Source organism: Phaethon aethereus, assembly GCF_964289735.1.
Source record: "Phaethon aethereus genome assembly, chromosome: 5".
NCBI classification, from domain to species: Eukaryota; Metazoa; Chordata; class Aves; order Phaethontiformes; family Phaethontidae; genus Phaethon; species Phaethon aethereus.
The window spans coordinates 14209381-14235162 of record NC_138579.1 but is presented as its reverse complement, the minus strand read 5'-3'; positions in this window follow the sequence as shown (position 1 = coordinate 14235162).

The following is a 25782-nucleotide window of genomic DNA, read 5'->3' as shown; positions in this document are numbered from 1 at the left end:
ATTCGCTCTTTATAACACTGTCAGAAACTTGCTGTTGTTATCACTAGACCAGCTGGTGGAAAGACCTAACCACTTCTTAGTGAATGTAAGGAAGTTTACTAGATTTACAGTGATGCAGATTTACTGGGGAAGAAAGGAAAGAATACAAACCCCAGCACTAGTTCCTCACTTCTACTCCTCTGCCATGGTACTAGGAGCTTGTAAGCTTCCACCGCCTACTGCAAATTTTCTTTGAGCTCCCCTTATTTGAGGCACGGAGTGGGGAAGATGGAGAGGACCTGTAGCGCTGTGTGGATTCCTAAGCTGCTCTTTGCTTAGACTTAATTTTAATTTACTCTGGGACTTGATGTGGTAAGACAGTCTGTTAGTCTGATGAAAATCCGGAATGCCTATAGTATTTAGTGATTCCTAGTGTTTTAGTGCAATTTATTTTAATGAACATAGAATCAAATACTGAGGGATCTCAAGAGGTCATTTTGGCCTTGTCCCATCCCCAGGTCATGATGTTCTATGCTTCTGTCATTCCTGATAGACTTGTCCCTCTTACTCTTGATGATTCATGGTTGTGGAGATTTCAGATTTTCCCCTGAAAACATATTACATGCCTGCACTATACTTACTGCTAAAAAGTTCTAATAGCAAACTTGATTATTCCTTGCAGCAATACATGCCCATTGCTTCTTGTTCTTCCCACCATGGACATCTGAAATGGTTCTAGACATCTCTGTGTGGGTGTCTGAATACAAATTGGTATTCCAGCCAGGGCTTGGATGGGAGGATTGCATCACATGTCTGGTGAGCTATTCCTATTAATAGGGCTCCATGCAGCATTCGCTTTTTGTTGAAACATGGCGTCATTGACTCATGTTTGGTTGAAGGCCCATGGTGTCCCTGTGATTCTTTTTTCCAGGACTCCTTTGCAACCAATTTTTTCCTGGTCTTTATTTGTGCAGTTGACTATTCCTGCCTAAATGTCTCTTACACTAAAAAAATGACCCACCCTGATTAAGATTCCTTAAGCACACGCTGCAGCAGTATGTCAGAGCAGCAATGCAACTTAAATGCATTTCTCCCTGGTTCTGCACTCCGGTCCTTGGCTTCACATTCATTGCACGGGCAGGCGATGTCTATATCCTGACACTCAGACCTTTGGGAAGGTGACGTGTTTTGCCACTTACTGAAGGTAAATTTGCAAACTGCAAGTCAAGTCAGTTGTATCCATGGAAACATCACTTAAACATATGGGTATGCGATTTCTCCTCTAGCCCTCTGATTAGAATCTGGCTGTCCTGCAGACCAAGTCTTTCGAGTTCAAAAAAATAAATAAATAGCAACATTCATTGTATCCAAAAGGGTCTGTGAACGTGAAGGACATTCATAGTCTTTCTTAACTGATTCCATCACAGTTTGTTACACATCTGTACTAAATAACATTTTGTTAATTCACTATTTAAAGCCTAGTTTAGAAATTCCCAAGTGGGTTGATTTTTCATATCCTTTATTGAGCTCAACTCTCACAAGACTTGGGCTAGGAAGCAGAAGTGTTTGGACAATTTCAGAGAGTATTTAGCCAATGGGTATGGCACCTTCTCTGCGACAGTGCTTGGAAACCAATACGAGAATCAGTATTCGCCATATGAACTGAATATAGAAGTTGCTCTTACTTTCTATTCTACTAATCAGCAAGCTGTTATGAAGTCATGGGCAGAAATGTGAGCGAACATCTGACCAGAGGTAGTTGATATGAATTCTGTTCCCAGTTCAGATACTGGGACCTTGTGACCTTGTTCAAGACATTTTGTCTCTGCTACCCATTTTTGCAGTTAGACGATGGTTACTGGTTTCATGTTCAGAAACGTGTCAATCTCACAGGAATGAGAGTAGAGAATTATTGTAAGTCTTCACTGTGGTTTTCAGTGAACAAAAAATATGATTTTTTTTTTGTCCCCAAAGAGAGGAAAATTACTTTCAAAATTAACTTTCCAATGCAGTATTTCAAATAAGTTTTCTATCAACTAAATATTCTGCAATGTTCACTGTTTTTCCAAATATTCCCATCACTGAAAGTATTTAGAAAAGTGAATTCAGAAGAAATTTGAATGCTGCCAAGGATAATTCGCTTTATAATATGAATGAAAATGTATATATTATATGTGTTGCATACTCAACTATGAAATTGGCCACAGAACTTCAAATGTTTTGTGCTTTCAATTAAAAATTTATGGGAAGGAATTTATCTGCAAACTGTTTTCATTATGTCCTTATGCCTTTTCCTTTTTGGGAAGCAACAATTTTTAACTTTACGTGCTTGCCAAATCTGGATAGAATTCAGGGGACAAAGAAAAGACACTTCTGAGCCAGATGTTAATCCTTCTGCTAAATACCAGACTAGGGCAGGTAGTAATAGTATGAGAAACAGTCAAAGAAAAGTTCACAAAAATCCTTAATATGAGAAGGTATTTGGGTTCACATCAGATCAAGATGTGCTATGTGGTAGGTGTTCCATGTGCTGTGTGCTCCACAGTATCAGCTCCACCTATACCGAAGACTCTTAATTTTTCTTTCCACTGCCATGCAGATCTGTGAGGGGGCTAGCAACTTATTTCAGATTTTAGATTTGCTTTTTCATTGCTAAATGTCCTTTTGCAGGGGCATTTCTAACATTTTTTTCTAAGTATAATATTTAAACAGTGTTGCTTACTATAAAAAGGAGAATGAATTTAAATTTTAATAAGAAAAACCCACAGTGTGCACCAGCATAAAATTAAACGTTTCTTCTGCTGCCTTTTGTCCTCTAGGGTTTTTTAAAAAAATGGTATCATTCTAATATTAATTGCCTTCTGTATTTCCTATGAATTTTATCATTAGGATTTACAGTTATAATCTTTTTATTAGACAGTTTCATATAGCTCAATAATTTGATTATATCTAAAGTTTATGAGAGGAAATAGATCCTGAAACAAATACAGGCAGGTATTTTTCTATTTTCAGCTACAAAACCCAACACACCATAGTTTGTTTTATTACACTGTTTGTCTAAATTTTCTACAATTTATGCTTTAGTGCTTCACTGAGCAAAGATGCTGTTGGGTGTTGGCAAGGCATTGTTCCCTTATCTTTTATTATTGGGAAAAATCAAAAAATGACAATTTCATTAAAATATACAGCCATAATTACATTTTTACAGTCAGGAAAAATTTGAGCAATTATGATTCCCATTAGTATGAGATACAACTTTTGGGGCCTAATTCTGAAATATAATGTATAGGAAAGAAGGTTTCTTGAGTTTATTATTGTTGTTGTTATTGTTTGTAGATTTGTGTGTGCAACTGTGTTACCTATGAAATCCAAGGAAGAAAGGATTGCTTAGGAAAGAAATCACTTGATGTGGCAGAAAAGGTAAGAGGAAAAGAGTTCTTTACAAATGTTAAACAAAAATTAAATATGCAGCACTGGTTAAAAGGGAATATCTAAAGCTTGATTTTTAATTGATGCAGTAATAATTCCAGAGGTAGTTTCTCTAGAGAGTTCAGAATTTGGTGTATCTTCTTTTCCTGGTCATAGAAAAGGAATTTGCCCTTCTCAGAGTACATAAACCAGACTACACTAAACTTAATAAAGCATTTTATTTCTTAGTGGTTTCTAGCCAAATTTTCAGTCCTGCTTCCCATTGAATTCACATGACTTTTGAAAATCCTGCTAGAGGTACCTGTGTGTTTAGGTGCCCAACCACATTCTTTCTAGCACAGAATACAAAGTTGTACGATTCTGTGCATTTTTTTCTTTCTCTTATTCTTGTGTACAGGGTCCTAAATTAAGCTTAGTTGCCCATGGGGGAACTGCATGCAGCTTGTATAATGAATACCAATAGAAATGATGAATGCAGAAAGCAAAAAATGTGGATTTGTTTCATTGCTACTCTCTTCTGTTGACACAATGAAGGGAGTAAAATGAAGTAAATAGATTTTTACAATCATAGAATCATAGAATAGTTTGGGTTGGAAGGGACCTTTAAAGTTCATCTAGTCCAACCCCCAGCAATAAGCAGGGACATCTTCAACAAGATCAGGTTGCTCAGACCCCCGTCCAACCTGACCTGGAATGTTTCCAGGGCTGGGGCATCTACCACCTCTCAGGGCAACCTGTGCCAGTGTTTCACCACCCTCATTGTGAAAAATTTCTTCCTCCTATCTAGTCTAAAGCTGCCTTCTTTTAGTTTAAAACCATTGCCCCTTGTCCTATCACAACAGGCCCTGCTAAAAAGTCTGTCCCCATCATTCTTATAAGCCCCCTTTAAGTACTGGAAGGCTGCAATAAGGTCTCCCTGGAGCCTTCTCTTCTCCAGGCCGAACAACCTCAACTCTCTCAGCCTGTCCTCACAGGAGAGATGTTCCATCCCTCTGATCATTTTTGTGGCCCTCCTCTGGACCTGCTCCAACAGGTCCATGTCTTTCCTGTGCTGAAGGCTCCAGAGCTGGATGCACTACTCCAGATACTTTGTGAGACATCTGTCTAAGGTTATCTCCTGTCCTCCTGTTAAGGGTATTAATCAAGGAGGCCTAGCCTTCATTCTCTAAATGTTTTCTTGTGGAGATTTTGGTGCCCTCAGAAGAAGTCTCATTCCCCTCTAGACTCCATTAACAATTTCTAAAGTAAACTAAGTGTAAAGAAAAAAAAACTCTTTTCTCATTTACATCTGTGGTCCCTCACACAGCTCTCTTCACCAGAATGGAGATCCATGGAATTAAATTACCACAAAAATTGTAGTCTCTATAGGTCTCAGCAATGAGTTGTGGCTACATATTTATCAGGCTAAATGTGGTAGTTAGCCTGATGTGTAAATGAAGGTAGAATTTCTACACTTACTAAGTTATTGCAATTTACCCAAGATTTGTTTCATCCGTGTTGCTGTGTGATATTGGCAGGAACTGTTTAGATGCTCTGAAAGTTGGATTATATGCATTAATCTTTTGTGTTCAAGACAGCTTCTCACAATAGTTTTACAGTTTTCTGTAGGAGACAAAAGTGTTGGTTTTTTTTTTAACTTATCATTGGGTTTGTTCTTGGTGGTTTGTCATTACTCAAACTCTGGAAACTTCAGATTTTGGTAGTATGTGGCTAAGGAGGAAATTATGATGTCTGCTTTGGAATAAGTTGATAATATTTGTAGACCTTTATTAAAAGTTTGCACTAGAAATATCTGTTTCTCCGCATTTTCATTTACTCTAATTAACTCATAAATCTTATCATAAAAGGAGACAGAGAACCCTGAGCTAAAACTAATCTTACTTCTTGACTGACCTGCTAGTAAAATACATTGCGCCAGATTGTCTGTGAAACCAGTGGGCCTTAATCACTTGTTTAATTCCACTTCTCCTCTTGTTAAAAGGTTCTCCGGCACTCTGATACAACTGAGATCAAATTTTGGCTGCATGAAAGGTTGTCATTGTTCTCTTTCTAAAACTCTTTCATGTCAGCTGTACGATAAGAAGGCAATAAACTATAAATTTACATTAAAAGACTTTGATTGCCTCGTTGTTAGAACTTTATGATTTTCTGAGACCTAAAGGGGAGTAGGTGTCCAGTTGTCATCAGAAGTCGTGGTGAGTAGGACAGCTGGTTCCCTTTGGAAGTTCTTTCCTTAATATTTTGAAATGACTACAGTATCCATGTGGTCAACAAAGCATGTACTCACTTCAGATATATTCTGCAAGCTTCTAAAGAAGTCATACCGCCCTTAAACATATTCCTAAGGCTTGTTTGAATTTAAGAAATATAAATCAATATAACCTCAAGTTGTCTTTATTTGCACAAGGATCTAAGAGATTTCTTGTGATGGAGGGAAAGCAATAACTTGTCTTTCAACAGACAAGGGGCACATTTAATAGCGCTTGGCATTTGCATACTTTTGCATGTCTGCAGTATGTTGGCAGCTTTTATTGAGCCAGAAAGGTCACTGAACTGGAACGAGTGGTTGATAAGGACAGAAGAGCTGACTGTGAGCATGCCACATGTTTGACAGCAGTGGATTTGGATGCTCTTGAAAAGGCTGATATTGACTGATGTTTTCAGGATGTGACTTTTACATTAAAGAGCATAGTAGTGTTTCAGAAGCTGTCTCCACCTGTAATGAAAAAATAAGCATAAAAGTTATTTTCTAAAGGGGTGAAAAAGGTTGTGAAGCCAAATGGAAACGTCTGATATCTTGAAATGTAGGGTGAGAAAGAGATGGCCGGGTGTAACTAGGCTTATTAAAGCTATGAAAAATATGAAGTTAATGTGCAGCTTATTTTCCTGTTCATCCAATAACTGTACAAAAAAGCCTGCCTGTTCTTTGGTATTGCTTTTCTTGAGTGCCTGACAGATAGGTATCTGCCACATTTAAATCACATTTCAGCTCGCTGCAGGAATAACAGTACTTGCTTGTGGAAATTCCATCACTGTATATGATCAGGTCTCTGTTGTGAAATAAGCTCCACAACTGGGGCAGTGCGGTGAAACCATGACTGCTCCTGTTTGGGATCAGTAAGGTAGCCGCTCAGACTTGCCAGTTCAGCTTGCATTTTTAAGGCACCTAATATTTAACATTGAGAGAGTATCGCTTGGGTTCATATTGATGGGGTTCTTTTGGTCACTCAATGTCTAGATAAAGATGCTTGTTCTCATACTCCCTACTTCAGTTCTCATTAATTACAAGTTATGTGTACTCTCGTGAACTCTTGATCATTTACATATGCAGTATATGTGCACAGGATCTGTGTTTCTTCTTCAACATGGCAGCACATCCTTATTTATCTAAGAAATATTGTTAAAGGGAACAAGGAAGATAGCTTTGCTCTGCAAACGTGGGATCCTTTCAGATGAAATATTCACGGCAAAGCATATAGAAATTTGTTTCCATTTGTTTAGACATCAGAAGTCTCACTGGATTTGAGATGCTTGTAAATTATCCAAGCATATCTTAGGAGCTTGCCAGTGCTGTCAGATTTGGGACAAGTTTTTAAATGCTGTTTATTTCCAGACAAGAACTTCAGATATGTAAATATTCTTGTTTAGAAGGAACAATGCCCTGATTTTTTTATAATCAGTAAAAAGGCTTATCACAGAATCATAGAATAGTTTGGGTTGGAAAGGGCCTTTAAAGGTCATCTAGTCCAACCCCTCTGCAATGAGCAGGGACATCTTCAACTAGAGCAGGTTGATTAGAGCCCCGTCCAACCTGACCTTGACTGTTTCCAGGGATGGGGCATCTATCACGTCTCTGGGCAACCTGGGCCAGTGTTTCACCACCCTCATTGTAAAAAATTTCTTCTAGTCTAAATCTAACCTTTTTTAGTTTTATGTTTACTTTGGTTTGTGGTTCAAGTGGTAGTGTGTATTGACTCTTGTTTTATGCAAACATATTTGCTGGTCTCATAAAGATGGCAATTTGTGAGGTTCTGAGAAAGCTTGCTAAGAACATATGTGATTACAGCATTCTGTGGTATGTCAGCCCTATCAAAACTCTTTTATTTCAAGCTGATGACTCATATGATAGTTTGATACCGTGCATAATGGGGTGCTTTGACTAGTAATAAAGGTAAACAATCAAGTAGAGAGGAGTTAGATCTGCACTGTACCTCCATCTAGGAGTAAGAGGGGTAAGGCCTGAATAAAGAAGGATTCATTAGGTAGAAATATTTCTGTAACAAAGGCATCAGTGCAAATAATAGCATTGAAATTTTCTACTGACATCTTAGTGTCAAAATAGTAGTGCATAATTGAATTCAAGCTTCAGAAATTAATGTGCCTTTCTGGCTTTATGTTCAGCGGCTCTTAGGCACTTGTTAATACCTGCCCTTCATGTTTATTCACAATGGGAGTGTTTGTACTTATATCGTGCCATTTCTGAAAATCCAGCTGTTGGCCCTGGACAACATATGAACATATAAGAAAAATGGGGACAAACTTTTTTAGCTGGGCCTGCTGTGATAGGACAAGGGGTAACGGTTTTAAAGTAAAAGAGGGTAGATTTTATCTATGAGATAGTGTAGGTTGCCCAGAGAGGTGGTAGATGCCCCATCCCTGGAAACGTTCCAGGTCAGGTTGGACGGGGCTCTGAACAACCTGCTCTAGTTGAAGATGTCCCTGCTCGCTGCAAGGGGTTTGGACTAGATGAGCTTTAAAGGTCCCTTCCAACCCAAACTGTGAGTCCTATGAGTCTGTGATTTAATGGCAACGTGCAACATGCATTTCAGATGTGCAGCCTGGTTGTTTCAGACAATGATTGCAAAAGGTGACATTAAAAATGTAGAAGAAAGACGTAATGCTCACTGCTGTATATTATAGATTGCAGGTTTGTGCAGAGAATGGGATTTCTTGTCCTGGATCCAATAATACTGGAAATTTAAATGTATAGTATTTTAGTGAAGGGGCCTTTATTCTGACTAGCCTTCTTGCCTCCAACTGATCCTTCTATTTGTAACGGCAGTTTTGTGCATTTCAGTGGCTATTTTCTAGTTTATAGGGATGCCTGTTGCTTAGTGTACTGACAAGAAGGCAAAACAGCTTAATGAATTTGGCTCCCTACTACTTTTGATTTTGAAGCGGCATTCACAGTTCAAATCACTTTTCACTGAGAACAAGGGACACATTCCTTTGGAAATTCTTCAAGAGTTTGCAAAAAAGCACTGAGAAGAGCAGTCATGAGAGGAAAACTTACCTTTTCAGGATGGATCATTCGGTAATTGGGAGGAATAGAAAAGAGCAAGCAGACTTACAGACCTCAAGTTTAGGGACCAGAGATATCATTAGACCATACCACCTGTTTTCCTTGATGACACGAGCAGTTAACTTTCACTCAATTATCCCAGTACTAAGCGTAACTTCTGTTTGACCGAAAACACCCACAAAATTTGTCCAGCTTTCTCTGGAATACCATTTTAATACATGATATTTTCTCCCTGGTGGAGAACTTCGTACTCTGTAATGAAGTTGCCTTTCTCTATCTTCTGTATTTTCCTATGATACAGGCTTTTTCTAGTTTAATAGACCACTTTTTTTGGTGGGTCTCTTAAACAAGTATGAACACCATATCAGGTCTAAGCATTAGTCTCACCAGTTCTCCATGGAGGGAGAAGGCACATTCTTTTTCCTGATACTCAGTTGAAAACCTCAAACCCCTCAGTACTTTTTACCCCAGCACGGCTTGGGAGTTATATGGTCACTGTGGCCTCTAGCACTGAACAAGATTTGTGGTGCTCCCTTGAGTTTTGTGATTGTCCATGACAATACTGAGGCAGTCACATTCCCCCACTTCTATAAATTGAAATAAAAAACAACCTTTTTTCTTCTAAATTAATTATATGCTTCATCCTTGCAAAGATGGATTTTTTTTTTGATGTCTCCAGATGGAGTATCCAGCCATGTCACGCACTTGCTGTGTGTCCTGCTACCCATTCAAGCCACAGCGTTCAGCCATGGGGTCCCCTTCTGCAGACAGGACCTGCCTTTTCCTTCTTTGGCAGAGAACTCTTCATTTGGAGGAAACATTTTTTTTGTTTTAATGGGTAGAACTTAAATGCAGTTAAGGTTACCCAGAGTGCTCTCTACTTGTCATTATTTATATTTTGCAAGCACTTCTTTTATGTATGTTTGCTAAGCTCAGAAGCTAATGGGGAACCTGTATAGGGATAGACCTCATTAAAGATATTTCCATTTCTTTCTTCGTTGAGAGCTACGTTTTGAGATTTGCTACTTCCATGGTCTTTGTTCACTTAGTGTGTACTTTAGCAGTACTGTGGAGAGCTTCCCCCTGCCCATCCCCTCCGGCAATGGAATGCAGTAACATAGAAAAGCAGCTAAACAAGTCTAGTGTTTTGTGTAGTTGCTTATGTACATCAGACTTTTCTCCTGAAAAATGAAATCAGACTTGTTCTACAAATACTATTTTCTATTTAAAGATGTTGATTGGCACTAATTACATTCTGTCCTTTATCAGCTAAATGACTGTTCCATTATTTTGGCCATGATAGACATTAGTCTCACTAGTGTATATTTGTCTAGGTCATCTTGCTTATCCTTGTGAGGTACCCACAAGCAGTAAGATTGTTCTTGTCTGTTTTATTTCCTACTTATTCCACAATTTTTTTTCTAAGATTATGTCCAGGGCTAACCATGGAGAATTTTTAGGATTTTGGGTGCAAGTTCTCCAGAAATATTTGCTTTTAAAAAAAATTAAGCACTGATGTAGGGTATTTAACTTCCCCTTTATCTACTAGTGTACTACAAAAAGTTCTCTCTGGATATGTGTATCATCGGGTTTTTTTCCCCAAGTATAAATTATAAATATTTTCAAATAGTGTTGCCTTCTGAGTATCACTTAAAATTTCATCATGTCTGTCAGTAATGGGTGTGTTTTATTGCTACCAATTCATATATCTTATCCATGTACATAAAAGTGTGGAAGCTATGTTTCCATAAATATACATAACATTATTTTTCTTGCCAGATGTTGATTTTTCCCTTGTGTCCTTAGATTTTCTCATCAGTTTTCTATATTTTATAAATTCTAATTTACACTGGCATCTATTTCCCTGGTTCCCCTTTCTGTCATTTTCCATCAATGGTAATTGCTGCCTTCATTCATCCACTGAGTTATAGCTTTTTAATAGTCTCTGATACAATTTGTTTATTAAGAAATCCAAATTTCCTCCCACTAATTTTTATTAACATTCATGAGCCTTGACAAAAGTAACCTTCTTGATAAACTCTGCTTGTGTGTGTGTGTGACAAACTATTTTGAGATTATCCTACTTATTTCAGTCAAGATCAATGAGTTATTAACATTGTTTCCAATGCATCCTTCAACATCAGTGATTAATTCATCAGGAGTTATCTTGTGAAATGAAATTACTCTTGAGTTAAGAAATGATAGACTGCCCTACAGACTTGAATAATATTTTGCTCTTTGGCAGCAGAGTGCCTCCTGTGTCTGTTTCCACAGTCAAAGTCCTTGCTAACACAATTTCATTTCTTTCTAGCTATATAAACATGGGCTTAATTACTAGCTTACCATGTTATCAGATTGGATTCAGTAGTGATTTATGTATACGCAAGTTTCTATAGATCGGGGTTATCAGTAGCTCAAAACAATTCATGGGATTTTAAATACAGAATACAGGTATCATCCTCTCCTTTTCTACCCTCCCCACATTTATTTTGTATTTGTTCTGTTCTTGATATCTTATCAATAAATGCACGGGATTGAACATCTAAGTGCTCAGATATTTATGTTAGTTTCCTGCTGCTGTTGCAAGTTCATATTGAGATTTTATCCCTGGTGTGCTAGCGTTGAAGATAGTCATACTATAGTTCTCAAGAAACTAAAGTCAAAAAGTAGAAACAGGAAGTTGAGTTCACCCACAAGTTGTTCAAAGGAGTGATCTCAGGAATTAAATTTTGGCTCTCCCCCTTCAAAATGGAAGAGCCACAGGTTCATCTCTGCAAACAGAGCTAAAGAGGAAACAACGCAAACGGAAGTCCATTTCCTCAAAATAAATGTTTAATTTTGTATGGCACGTGGTGTTGAAAAAAAACCCCATAATGAATATCCCAGGTCTCCAGGGTCTCCTGTATACTTCAACTCCCTTTCTAGTTGTCTTTCAACTGCTTTACTGCCACTGAAAATGTTGGTGAGCAGAGGCTACCAACATCTTCCATAAATTTAATCTCTGCTCTCTACTCTGAGCAAGCTGATGGCACAAACCACATAATACACCCGGGTTTGTGCAGAAAAACAAAGATCTTTTTGCATCCTTTTCATATTTTTAGTAAGTGCTTTCCAATAAGCCTATTTCTGTTTATTTTAGCAGCAATGAAACCAGTAGGGCTCCATAAAATACCTTTGCTTATCTCCAAAGAATATGAATTCCTTCCACATATTATCAGTAGTTGAGAGCAGCGTTTCTATCTGGTTTATCTGACTTTTTTGGTTTTGAATAAAATACAGACTTTAAAATGTATTTGGAAATTTGTTCAGCTTTTTGCCTTTGGTTGGTATTTGTATAGCATGTTGTATATCATTGACTGGATGAATTAAAGGGCCTTTGCTGTGAGTTTTATTTTTGTTACGCTGGGAAACTTTCAAGGCAAAAACAGTTTTCACAGTACCTCTTTATGATGACGAAGGCTGTATTTCTGCCAATACTCACTTGAGATTGAATTTTCTTTTGGCAGCTTTCATGACACTTTCTGTATTCATTTTTCTTTCACAGTTTGAGCCCCGAGTTTGACTGTTGGTGAGCCACACAAAAATCCCAGCAAGTGCTGACTGGAAATGAATTTTAGAATTAAAAAACTGTTAGTATTATTCAGTGGTGAATAGACCGACTGACTCCAGATACTGATGCTGAGAACTGAAAGAAGCATCTAGCAGACAGGGCAAAATAATTTGTGATGGACTCAGAGCATAACAACACTGTAAATCTTTTTAAGGCGACTAATTTTTTGGGCTTGATCAGAACAGCAAGAAATCCACGCTGGAATTGTAATGCATATGTGCATACAAAGAAGATGCTGCTGGCTTTCATCTTCTTCATTCAGGATTATCAGTCCAACACATTTCACCTTACTTCAGCTACACTAAGAATTCAATTTAACTCTAACTTGACTAGAACCATGGGTTTTTTGCTGTTTCTTGTATTAAGTGCACAAATACTCATGATCTAAAAGCTTCAGACTAAAAGAGCTCAATGTCCTATATTTTCTCTTGGCTGTTGTACCTCCTTTCAGCTCTAACTAGAAAGAATTAAATAATCTATCATTGCTCTGCAGGAACAACTTCCATTTAATTAAGTCGGTATCTTTTACAAACCTCCATGTCAGACTCTCACAGTCTAAAGCCTGTGAGAGGAAAGGAGGAAACCAGACGAGCCATGGAGTCCCCACACTGCAGCAGCTGCCAGCAGTGCAGGGGCCATCGTAACAACTGTATGTTGTCCTGGATACAGGGATGTGGTTTAATTAGATGACAGCTTTGTTTAGTAGGACATCTAGGGACTATCTGAGGTATAACTCATCCAGTACAGGTCAGTCTGCCTAATACAACCACCTCCAGGTGAAGGACAATAGCTTCCATCTTCAAGCTTCATAAACACATCTCTAGCTGAGTCACTGAGGCAAAAGTCTTCTCTGGCTTCAGGAAGTGAAGGGGGGTCATACCTTTGCAACAGAAGGTCTAGTTCTCTTTTGCATCATCTTTACTGCAGACCAGGGCACCTTATTGCTCATTTACTTTCACAAACACCTACTGATTTCTACCTAAAATATAACCTACCAATGAGGTTTTCAAGCTGCTAAGAGAATGGTGAAAAGAGCATTGCTGAGAATAGTCTGCCTGTGAAGGCTTGCTAGTCTTCCTAGATTTAAAATTAGCTTAGTATTCATACAGCATTCCAAAAACCTATCCTGTTTCTTGTAAAGCTCCTGGGGTTTGAGGAAAATGTTAACAATCTTCTGTGGGCAATCTTCACTGGCATCATTATGCCAATCTGCTCAGGGTTCCCCTTCTCACGTATGCAGGACCCAGTGTGTAGTTTCTCCTTAACAGAACTGTGTTTTTTTCTCAGCATTCAAATCCAGATCACTTTATTTCTGGGATAACACAAAGACAACAGATGCAGAAAAGAGGTATCTATGGAACCATACACACCTGCTTGCCTGTCTACGAAAATTGGTATGACTGCCAAAGAGCGACATTGACATCTAAGCAGGTTTGAATGTGCATTTGAACACTGGAGGAGGGTCAGAACAAGGAATCAGTGTAAAAATAGAACAAGGATGTTATTTCTCTTTGCTGTGAAAAGGCACAATAAGCAACAAGGCAGGATCATGACTGTTGATTGTGATTAAACCAATGCATACCAACAATGGCATTAAAGCCAAGAGTCATCTTTAAATTAAAACCCATTGCTAGAGGAATAATAGATTTTAAGACATCTTTGTATTTTATGTGTGCATTTAGGCAGGTGGGCAGAAAAAATAGAAATGGCCACACAATCTTAAACGTGGAGGTGATATCGAAATATTTTTTGCCATTTGTGGTGTCACAGTTAGTTACTTGTCTCTGACAAAATACAGCGTCCTAAATCAGGTATTCCTTAGAAATGACAGTGACAGAGTTCATATGTGAAGCAACATATTATTTGTATTCAGACCTGCTGTGTAGATGTTGTGAGGGGACTTTCTGCCTTGCCCATTGCACACTGAGGCACTCAGAGCCATGCAAGCAGGGCAGTTGATCGACACTGAAAGGATGGCTTTTCTCAACCGTTCTTCAGACGCCCATCTGCAGCAAGGAAGTGTGGAACAGCTTGACAGAGCAGGCACTCAGCAATTTCTCCAAATACCCCCTACCAGGTAATTATTTCTCCTAGCCTGATTCTAATGTGAAGAGTATGGCTACAGGCCTGATCTTGGAAAGAGCAGAGGCAGTTCATCATGCTGTCTTTCAAGAGTGTAATTTACTCCTTTGGGGGTCTTTTATGCCTTTTCACAGGTTCAGCTAGAACATTGTCCTCCAAATGCAAAGTACAGTATTTTATTATTTGTTTCTCTAAGCATGACTAGTAGTTTTGATTGAAAAAAGGAGATGGGAGAGAGGGGAAGAGTGGCTGCAATGAGGGAAAATATCTGATAAAGTGGTAGAAATATATATATGGAAAAGGTACCATGACTTAACCAGCTGTTCTGAAAAGCAGGCTGAGGAGTAGTTCAAGGCCCAAATATTTTTTTAAGAGCTTGAGCAAGCAGAGAAAAAAATGAGGTGTCATGTGCCTTCAGAAGACTGTCTCTTGACCTGAGACTACAAACGTGTAATTATGCTGGCCTTTTCACTTAACAGCTAATCTAAGACCCTAATGTTACTTTGTGGGTGTAACACAGAAAGAATAGATAAAAGTTCTGCTGGAAAAGTATCTGCAGCATTCTTTGAGTAAGGAAATACATGAATTTCTGATGATTTTTGAATTTTCTTTCAGCGAAAAGTCGCAGCTCTCCAGAGCTGACAAGTATTTTACTCCTTTCATCTGTCACTTGCAAAGAGATATGAAACATTTATTTTCCCAATCTTCCCAGAATCGGTAATAAATTGTCAGAGCCAACCATTTATATCTGGCAGCTTTTTAAATAAAGGATTTGCCCTTCAATATTTCATTTATCTCCAGCATTGCTCTGTAAGCTTGACAAGAAGGAGGTAATATGTAAAAGACTATGTGGGAAAAAGCTATTTGTCCAGTGGCAAAGAGATGTGGACAAGCAATTCTAGGAGATATTTTATTTTCTCTCCCTCCTGCTCTGTGTGTATATATAGATGCATACAGGTGTGTGGGAGAACTGAGGGAGACAGACTGGCTGTCAGAACTGCCAGCTTTTGTCAAAGTTGTTTTTGAGGACTTTTGCAAGCCAGCAGATTTCTGACAGAATCATGCTGTTGATGGGAAACTATACAGGGGATTATATCTCGCTATTACCAGTATGGGTGTGTTCTTAGAAAAAAACCTTAAGTGCTCAGTAATGTGCATGGACCTTCCTTGCAGGCTGGTTTGGAGGCAAACAGCAGCCCTGTGGGGAATTAAAAGAGCAGGCTCTATTGCTCTGCTTGGCCACTGTGTTTTCAGTTTGGAACTACTGAAGAGAACAAAATGTGGATATAAGAACATTCTGAAAAGCAGCATGTTGTTTTTGAAAGGTCACTGAAAACTCTGTCCTTGTTGGGGAGGATTTACAGTTTCTACTCTCCAGCCTGATGACTGTCCCCAGTCATGAATATGGAAAGTGCATGTCACTTCTCCATGGCTTTGTGTTGAAACAGGTCTTTGGGAGCCGGTCTCCTGCACTCATCTGAATTTCAACCTTTATGGAGAAAACAGAAAGGAGGGAAGTTTATCTGTGTGTTATGGACTCTGTTCTCCCATGCTGCTCTCCAGTGATGAGGGAGATGCCATCAGTATGTTGTACATGGCAGAAGAAATGTGAAATGACTCAAAAATATGTGCGTCCCTGCTAAAGTGCATATTTTGGGTTCCTTGGTTTTGGGTGGGTGGGTGGGTGGGTGGGTGGATGGATGGATGGATGGATGGATGGATGGATGCAGAAAATGCCATTTCCAGAAATCCTCTGCTCTGTGTGGAGGTCTGGTCAGAGAGTTGCTGCTTTTTAGCATGAAGACTGGAATTCCTTCTGTCATAGTGAAATGCATTACTGCAATGAAGCTGTAATTTGGAGGTGTAGTGGCTAAGTATACAAACAAAGCTAGAAAGGGGGTTTATATAAACAACTGGTGCATGAGTTGCTCAGATCTTACTGAGAGAAAATGCCAGCTGATACTTTCTCCTTCCAGATGCTGAGTAGAACTCCCCTGTACACCTGATTCACTCCACAGTAACAAGCATCGCACCTGTGAGTACTCAGCAACTAGTCTGATGATGGGTATAATGACTTTTTGTGACTTAACCGTGGAGGCAACTGAAGTGTGAAGCTGCAGTAAAAAAAGTACAGTTATGCTCTGGTAAAGATTGCCATACGCCTTCCAGTCCTGCTTGGAAACCACAGCTCCCACCCCTCTTCACCCAGTCTTAACATTTCCCTGGCTGTTTAATTGCATTTTAGATACCTGAAAACGTCTGAAGAAAATCCAGTCAGAGAGGGAGAGAGAAGGTTAACGCTGCAGGAACTGACAGAGTGTAGGGCTGTAATTTGGTTTCTGTGGAGGTATTAGGCTATGGTGGGCAAAAAGATATGCATTTCATTACAACCAATGTGGCAATGGGGTTATATTGCAGGTGGTACTGCAAAAACTAGTACCTTGGTCTAGTCAAATGAGGGCTGAAGGTGATCAGGCAGTGAAATATTTACCATGACATGAAGAAACCATCAGCAAATCCAGCCTGTTTCTCTGGAAAGAGTAACAAGGTGCTGAAAGCTTCTCAGTTTTGCAGTAAGACTTTGGCTCCGGGCAGTGAAATTGCAGAATCTCCCTGAAGAGCAGAATAAGAACATGGAAAAACAGTTTTCCCCCCCTGAGGGAAGGGGACTGCATTGACTGGAGTTACTGAGGTTCTGCTCACATCTGCTGCTCGGAAGACATGATCAGAACTAAAGGACTTAGTCATAACCTGAAGTGCATACTAATGCAAAGTAGCAATATCAAAGAACTGTTCTTCAGTCTTCCTGCTCCATACGTGTGCCTGCAGCAGGGTCTGTGCACCTCCTTTTCCTTCCTGGAGAAGCAAAGTAAAGCACTGATGGATTTCAGACCTCTAATAGCAGCAAGTTAGCTCTTATATCCCTTCCTCTTTCTTCCTTTCAAATCAGTATAATGAAGCTAGCACCCAAACTGTCCTGACTTACTGCTAACACTTTAGGTGCAAGGAAGAAAAATAGGAATTGGGCAGTAAGGAATACCTCTGCGTTTCAGTACCTCCTGATGTGCAATTGCAATTGAAATTGTAGCAAATGAAATTGTAGCAATTGAGACAGCCTCGACAGGAAAAGATGTTACTCATACCCTCCACTGTTCTATGGAAGATGATCTTTCAAGACGTCTACTACAATAGCACTGTTTCTAATGTTGTACAGATTATTTCAAAAAGAAGTTCAACAGTACATATTAGAGACCTTCCAATGTCTTACTGAAAAGTCTGTAAAGCCTTTCCATTAAAGACTGTACTGTAAAAATTGTAAGTTGCTTCCTTATTCTTTATCATTAGGGACACTTGCAAGGTACCAGGAGATTTTTGCTCAGAAGAGGTTTGTTCACATTGCTTATTCCCCTAAACTGGGTCCTCTTTTTGTAGCATTTGGTTGCTGTAAAGGTGATTATAAGTCTGCAGATGGTGTGCTATGTCACCGGGAGAAGAATAAGTACCAATGGCAGGTCACATCTCCCTCTCCCCATATGCCATTTGTTTGGTTCAGCTTTCAAAACGGATTTATGTAGTTCTTTATTTTAGTCTGAAATGCAAAGATGTGAAAGGATTATGTTGTTGACTTGGCTGGGGACTCACTTTTCCAACTGTTTTGTTGTTTGTTTCATCAACATGAGTAATCCTTATTCTGTGGAAGGTGTATTGAATTTTAAACTTACCCTATTAGGTGAAACATAGTTACGTGCAATGATAAATAGTTATTAATTCCATTATAAATTACTAACAGTAACCTCCTCTATTGCAGGATTAATTTCTTTCATTCTCATGCATACATTGGTCTTGTATCAGATAATTTCCTGTAATTTAAGGACTGAAGGATGTATTAATAAGACTTTGAGGGGGGAAAATCCTTTGAACATCTGACTCAGTAAGTGAGCCTGATATTTTTGTAAAAGGTTAATTTTTCACCCAGTAGACTTTTGAAAGTATTCCTACAAGGGAAGTTTAAGTGTGATGACAAAAACTGTCAGTTCTTTTGACTTATTTCCCACCCAATAAAAATATTTTTAATGTTTTGAGCATTGCAGCACCTGTGGTACTTGTTTTCTTTCCTGTGCATTCATAGTAGGCATTTTACTAGCAGCCATGGAAGCAGATGTTTTACTATATCATGCAAGTTCACTGTGCCTTTGCCAGCCCAGTGCCAGTTCCCTGGTACACTTTCCTTTTGCAAGTTTGCTGAAGAAACCTGAAGGAAGAGCTACCACTGACTGTCTCTGACAGTTACCAATAGCTGATGTTTAGAAAAGCACAGGATGTATAACTCTTAAATACTGGGTTTCTTTCAAAATTAATGACAAATTCATTCTGATGAAGGTGGGGGGGATAGGGCTATTCATTAGTTGTCCATTTTCTTCAGGAGCCCAAGCAATTGCAGGGGTCATAGCTAGAGCTAGAGGAGGTCTCATGGGTGAGCACACACAGGTTGCAGCAAGCAGCTATTGCACTTATTGATCTCACTCCTCCCATTCCCCAGGGATCCAGAGGGTTCGGGGCTGTCTCCAGAGAATGTAATCTGGCTACCAGGCTGCAGCAGCTGCCTTTGAATTCCCATGGAGTTACCATGAGAAGTTATTCTCTCCTCCAGCAGAAGCAAAGGTGAGTTTCTCCTCTCATTCACAGCACAGCGAAGTTTTCTGGCCCAGGTGGGTATGCTCTGCACCATCCTCATCTGCTCTGCTGAATTTGGCCCCTTGATTGCCAATAGGAAAAAAGCAAGCCATAGGAAAAAAGACTTGAACGCCGCCCACCCCCCCGCCTTGAGTGTCTCTGAAATGACATTACTGAGAACTGCATCAAATTTGTGCCTATTGATGTGCAGATGTTACAGTCTTTCACTGCAGCGGGACAAAGATGACTGCATTTCCATGTCTGTGTCGCACATAAATATGTATATTATCCCAGTGCCCCCGCTTCCGCCAAAATGATAGCAATTGATGTTCAAATAGGACAGGCTATGTGAGACAAAAACCACAAATAAATTATGCTCGTGAAATATTCTCTTCCCTTTCCTTGTTTCTGATTTTTCTTTTCCTCTGCTACACACAAAGCTCAGGCCAAACAGGATCCTTCTGGCTATATGTGTGGGCGGCCAAGCTGGTTTTCTCCCAAGGTGACAGCTGCTTGCTTTTCATTAAGGAATGTGACTGCCCTCACCTGGTGAGAACAAAGCTTGGAAACTTGCCATCCCAGTGATCTCATTGCATGTAAGCATCTCTGTCACTTATGACAACTGAGCGATGCCTGCAAAGCAAAGAGTCACCCACTAAATAGGAGCACAGTTGCTAAAAGAAGTTCTTTAAAATAGCTCCTGCTGTCTGACTTAAAATACAGACGTGGTAGATTTGATATTGTTAGATTAAATGAAAGGCTGTTCTGGCATTTATTCTGTTGTTAGAGATTTGAAGGCATTTAATGTCCTTATTTTTAATCCTGTCATAAGTTTCTGTGATTATTCACAGAAACAGAGCTGGCTAGTACGTGTTTGTATCCAAATCTCCTTAGTCTGTCATACATGATTAGATGTTATTTTGAAAAAAAAATCTCAGGGTATGCTTCAGATAAGTAAAAAAATGTATTTGAAGAGTGTAAGAAAAAACTGTTTAAAAGTTTATTTTTCGTTTTATTTTGGTCAATATTTTTGCTTTGTAAGATGTGATTCTACAATGTTAAGAGTAAAATAAAAAAAGCAACTTCATTAAAACATTTCTGATCAATTCAAAACAAAATACCTTCAGTCATATCCTTTGTGGAGAATTTTGGAATGGTGGACTTTCATTACTATCTCAGAACAGATTTCAGAAATCTTCAGGACCTCCTTGAAACAAGAATTTTGCTCTCTGCACAGGACTAGGTCATGAACGTGGAACAGTATCAGAGATTGAAAATGCTAACTGGGGTGGCAGTTCAATTTTTCACATCCAGTAAATTAATTCTGCCACAGTATGAAAAAGAATAAGCATTACAGTGTAAGATCCAATTTTTTAATTGCTCTCTTGGAAATTGTTTACGGATGAGGAGCCCCTTTCCCCATTGCATTCAGAGAAAGCTGGGATCAAGCTGACTCATCGACAGAAAAGAGGAGTCGGCCACCTTCGCTGGATTCAGGAAAATACCTAGCACCATGTCTACCTGCACTTAGTAAAAGGCTTAAGTAATATGTTTAACCTTGATCTTAAATATTTCATTCAGCTGGGACCATTTGCTGAGTTTGAGTCTTTTCAGATGTACACCCCACATGCTGGGAGGCAGGGCCTGTCATTGCAGGACATGCACTCTTGTGAACAGCAAGGATACGAAAACAACCCGAGTTTCCCTCTCCATATTCTCTTCTTAGAGACCCCACCCATTAATCTAATGGGTAATGTCAACTTGTCCACTCCAAGGCTTGATGGTTTTGGTGATTTGTACACAAGGACTGTGTAGTGCAACTCAGTAACAGGTGAATCTATGCTTCATGTCACTAGCGTCTGGGGTTATTTATCCATCATAGGGAAATTAACTTGCTTGCAGTTACAGTGAATCCGTATGTGGTTTGCTGGTCATCTTCAATTCAATTATGTTTATGTATACCTTTTTCCTGTACAGAGGAGGTTTCAAACAGGAAAGTGTCCCTCACCTGCCCCACCATTATCACAAGGCTTTTCTAAGTACCATGTTCCTCAGTGCTCCCTTGACAACTTCCTTTTCACCTCTTTGAGTGTTTCTTATTTAATTTCTTGAACATAACCCTTAGGAAAACAAAACTACACTTAGTCCTTCATCTTGCTTCTGAATGTGTATTTTCTGTGTTAGTGATGACAGCTTGTGATGTGAGCGTTCGGCACAACAGCATTATCGTAACAGCATTCAGATTCTATAGATAATTCACTGTTAATTGTTAACTGTTTCGTATCTTTGCCAACTTCAGAAGTGGCAGTATCCACCCACTAGTTTCAACAGGAATTACTCAACTCACTGTACCACTGTATGGCTCAATATCCTGATAAAGATTAAAATAATGACGTTCTGAACAATACATCCAAAATGAAATAGCATAACACACACAAGTGGTTCAAGGAAGCAGCTATAGAGATAGCATCTTTGTTAAAGGATTTTACCCATTACCATCCCAAAACAATGGCCTCTCTCAATCAAGTAACATCAAACAAGTGTCAGGGAGTTAATCACTGCCCACTTCAAAGTATAATAATATAACAATTCCTCTTGGGCAGAGAATTTTTTTTTTTTTTTTTCTAAAGAACCAAAGCTGTTGCTGTCACAAGCTATCACCACCCTCAGGTTTTCCATTCCCTCCAAAACACAAAGCATTAGCCCTGGTTCTCAATGTGAAAGGGAAGAAATTCAGAAGCAGTACTTCAGCCTTCTCTTTAGCCCCGAAAGGATTCAGTTATTGTGTACTCCAGAAAAGCTGTGAGGATTTTTGCCCTGCTGAACCGACCAGTGATGGTGGTTTGGAAACAGTAGTTATTCCACAAGAGAGTCAAGACCTCACCACTGGTTTTGCCTAGACAGTTCTTATGGCTCAACTTCATTTGGGGAAAGGGAGGTTGCGTGAGGGTCATTAGCTGTTGTCCCCATCCCAGGTCCTGTCCTCAAGGTAAAATTGTCTTTCTTCTGAAAAATACCACATTTCTTTGGGCAAGGATCATAAATTTATTAAGAGGGCTGTAAAACTAATTTTATAAAAATTACTTCTTGTTGAAAGGCTTCACTGTGTCTTTGGGTCTCCTCTGGAGACATCCAGCCAATCTGGCATGCAAGACCCAGCCAGCCTTTCTGGAAACTTGGCAGGACATTGTATCAACTGGAAGGCTGTTCTTCAGCTTGCCAGAGGCCTTGTCCTGCTGTGGGAGCAGCCTTTTCCTTGTCCTCTGGGTCATTCTGTTCTGCCAGAACTCATCAGGAAGATTCAGCACGGGAAAAGAGATTCCTTGCCCCATGGCAGAAAAGGTGCTACTGATGCTTGGAAGTAGAGCTGTGACTGATTTTAGTGGCTCAGTTGTGGCTTGTTCTCACAAGTTCTGATGTGGTCAGGATTTCTCTAGTATCTTCTATTTCAGGAAATGTTGTGGTCATCCTGCCAATCCTTCCTGTCATTCCCAATTACTTTTCTGACCTGGGTAGTGCCACTCAGGAATGTCCTGCATTTCTCCAAGCCCTCCGTCTATGTGTTCTTCAGGACTGACATGCAAACTCTATGTCTTCAGCCTCTTCCACAGACATTTGAATGTCTTTGACTTCCACCAGTACATCCATATCCACAAGCTCAGGTAAGGCAAAGATCGTATAAACCGGCTCATTGGCCACTTTCATCCTGAAGTTCTCAGCAATGTGCAAATCTTCAGGGGTCCTCTGCCATCTTACATAGCCACTTTTTTCCCTCTAGCTCTTAGCTAGCCAAAACGCAATGATGACAGGCTCCAAACCATGTTGTTTTGGTCCTTATCAAACGTCAGACAGTTCTGCACCATTTCTAATTCAATTACTGAGTTAGATTCTGCAGCATTATTGTCCTGACCACCTAAGATAGCAGCGACAAACTGACCTTTCAGATTGTCTTCCCTGCCAATCGGTAAAATTGTGCTGTTGAACTGAATCATGCAGACCTAATGAAATATTTTTTCAGAGATAATACATTATCTGGGACAAACCGTTCTCTCTTCCCTGGACCTCTTCAGGTTAGAAATGGGGTATTAAATAGAAAAATTTCTTGCCAACCTACTCACAATGATGTTTGCATCGTGCTGGTGTACCAAAAGTTAACAATATGAGAAACCCACCCCCTCAAAGCCATCTCCCCTGTTAGCAGGAGTGAAGACAAAGGGCCATGGAGAAAAACTTCTTAAGTTATGCATGAGATTGGAGATGACCTAAATGTGAACTAAGAAAAATAGCAGCACCAGATTTGGTGTAAACTACAGAAAATGAGAGGAATGAATAAAGTCAAGGTAGTTGTAAATATAGCTGGTTTCCAGAAGAGGATCTTAAAGGGCACATTGTCAGAAGTAAGTGGAGCCAAAGAGCAGAGACGAGACTTTTGTCTTGTTAGAAACAATGCTGTGGCAATTTAAAGCGATGTATTTCAATTTACACAATGTGACTGTCACATTTAAAACATTAATGGAAAAGGGTACTTTCTGCAAGTCTCTGTTGGCATATTGATTATACCTAGACGATACACTGGTGTACATGAAAGCCCTTGAACAGGAACAGATATGTTCACAAATGCCCTGTGAGAGCTTTAGTATCGATGCATGGAGGGGAAAAAAATAGGAGCCTCGTTTCAGAAAAAGTATTTTTTTGTCAGTGAGAAGAAGTAATTCCACATACAGGTTGTTAACTTTGCAGAAAAAAAAATCAGAGATCTCCATGACTATGGAAGTCTTAACTGTTTTTTCTATTGCTGCTACATGGACTGGGATTGGTGGGGAAAGTAGGACCCTCCTCCTGCATATCAGTAGCAAGGAAGGTGGCTGAGAAAAGCTTTTGCCTGTGCCTGTCTAGCCAGAGAGCAGCTGAACTGAGCAAAGGGGTTTTGTGAGTACCCTGTGATAATAAGGAACTTTTAGAGTGCTCCAAAGGAAAAGCAGATACTATTTTGAGTCATGTGTAAAAGGAATATTGTGCGAGAGAAACCGTTTCTTCTTAGATTTATTCAAAAAAACACAACTTTGCAAATAATTGCCTTAAATAAAGACTACTGTTTTTTTTTAAAAAAGCACCCCCTCAGCTTCTGCTCATGGGAGCCACCAGAGAGCTCTGCCTCCCTGCTCTCGTGCAGATACACAATAAAGAATTGCTTCATTTTATATGAAGTATAATAGATGGTGCTGTATGTTTGGGAAGGATAAGCACTTCCCATTTTACTGTGGCTTCTCTCCAGGTGCAGCATGCTGTGGGAAGGTAATAGCAGCTCTGCCAGACCACTTTGAAATGTCTGACACGCAATTGCTTTAGCGTTTCTGCTGCTTGCGGAAAGAGCATTTTCAGCTTTTGCTAAAGGAGAGCTCTTTGCTTTCCCAGAGGACTTTGAAAGACTCAACCCGTTTCAGCACAGAAGGCAGAGGAAATACTCCCCTTGACTTCAGTGAGAGTTGGGTCTAAGCCCAAACAAGGGCTGATGAATGAGCTGAATCATCTGCACCGTTCCCTGCTGATGTGATTGCCATCTTTTATGAAGAGCTGGTAAGGAAAGGGGATTGGGTTTTTGTCCGCCTTTCACTATCTTCTGTATGCCTGCTTGAGAAAGCTCAAGAACAGGACATGTTTCAGCACAAATCTTAGCTCTTTGTTTCTTTGACAGGCACTGGAACTGGCACCAGTAGCCTCTGCCTCCTTTTCTTCTGCATTGCAGGCCTCTGTGTTGCAGATCATTAATTACCTTTTCATAGTGTAGTTGTGCACGTGCGATGTAGCCAGCATGTATGTGTTCTGGCTGATAAAGAGTATTAAGCAGATTTCCAGTTACATATCCCATTGCTTTTTTTCAGTAAATCCAACCGCATTGTTCATTTATCCAAAATTTTTATACTAGCCGATAGAATTCTTTATTATATTTTTCTGAGGACAAAGGGATTTGTATCTCTGATATTAAAAAAAATCAAAAGAATGATCACAATATTTACAAAAAATTTGGTTAAATATAAAAAGAAGTGTTTAATAATGTTAACAGACTACAGAGCTTATTAGTTTAACTATATATGTTCTGACTAAATGTTGTTCGCCACAAGGAATATGGAAACAGCAACTACTGGCAACTAAGCTTTAGAAATCTCTAAGGTGTATTTTAGCCTTATAAAACTGACACTGCTGAGTGCAGCACCTCAGTATTGTGTTCACTGGAAAGAGTTGCCCTGCTAACCACACACAGCAAGAAAATACTAGATCACTTGTACAGGCATGTCACATTTGAGATTGTCCCAATCCTTGGGAAAATCAGAGCATTATTTTTTTGCAGGAAACTAACAGATTCTGCCATAAACTTGAAAAAAGAAATTGCATGGTCAGAGGAAACTGTGTTCTGATGTTCTGCTCTTTTATGTTATTGAACATGAGATTAGCATTTATGAATGGTAGATTTGACAATGTTGGAAACCGGTGGCACAGGTGCATGTAGAGAAAAGACAATGAAGTTTCCCTACCTGACAGTGCTGGTTTGCCTCCAGGTTGTTTTGGAAGGACATTCTTCTGCAGAAGAACGAAGTGCTGGGCATGAATTGTTCTGTCCAAGATAGCCAACCAACAACTTACGCATTTCTTGCCATCATCATTCATTTTAAATATAATTAATTTTCAGATAAGCCACCAAGCACAG